Raw genomic sequence first — 986 nt, forward strand, 5'->3', positions numbered from 1 at the left:
AGCGGAACAGCGGGACAGGGGGACCGGGACAGGGGACAGCGGGACGGGAGTGCTGGGACACCGGGGCCGGGACAAAAATGAGACAGAGGAGCCTTGTAACTTTATTTGAATAAAGGGAGAGGCCTTGGGACATTTCCATGGGGTCTCTCAAGTTGTTAGAGGACGCAGCCTCCTTTTAATCCAATTTCCTGGCTGCATTTCCCTCTCTCCCCTCACTGGCTGAGGTACTTGAGAGGTACAGACTCCCTGAATCCCCTAATACAGACCCCCACCTAATGTGCATTCCCCCCTTTCTCATTTTTGTGTCTCTGTTCTTTTCCTCTAAGCCCRGGGATTTAGCACTGCCTTGGGTGAGGAACAATGGGTGGAATTCCTGTGGAATTCATGGTTCCTCCCATTGCTCCTTTCACCTGTCAGTATCTGGCTTTATCTACCAGCAGACTGCACAGCTTCTTTGGAAAGACATCTCCCTCTCATTCCTTTCAGCAAGGAGCTGGCTGTGTCATCCATCGCATGCTGTCCTGTCCATCACGCTGTTTTCCTGTCCATCACAGCTTTCCTGTCCGTCACAGTTTCCCCATCCATCAATTGAATGCTGTCCTGTCTATCACACAGATATTCTGTCCATCACTCGCTGTCCTGTCCATCACAGTTTTCCTGTCCATCACAGTTTCCCCATCCATCCATCGAATGCTGTCCTGTCCATCACACAATTTTCCTGTCCATCACACCGTTTTCCTGTCCATCACATGCTGTCCTGTCTATCACACGCTGTCCTGTCCATCACACAGTTTTTCTGTCCATCACACAGTTTTCCTGTCCATCACATCATTTTCCTGTCCATCACAGTTTTCCTGTCCATCACATTGTTTTCCTGTCAATCTCACAGTTTTCCTGTCAATCTCACAGTTTTCCTGTCCATCCCACCATTTTCCTTTCCATCACAGTTTTCCTGTCCATCACACCATTTTCCTGTCCATCACATG

This window comes from Malurus melanocephalus, unplaced genomic scaffold (genome assembly GCF_030028575.1).
Source record: "Malurus melanocephalus ecotype Western Australia unplaced genomic scaffold, MMel_1.1 scaffold_567, whole genome shotgun sequence".
Classification (NCBI taxonomy): Eukaryota; Metazoa; Chordata; class Aves; order Passeriformes; family Maluridae; genus Malurus; species Malurus melanocephalus.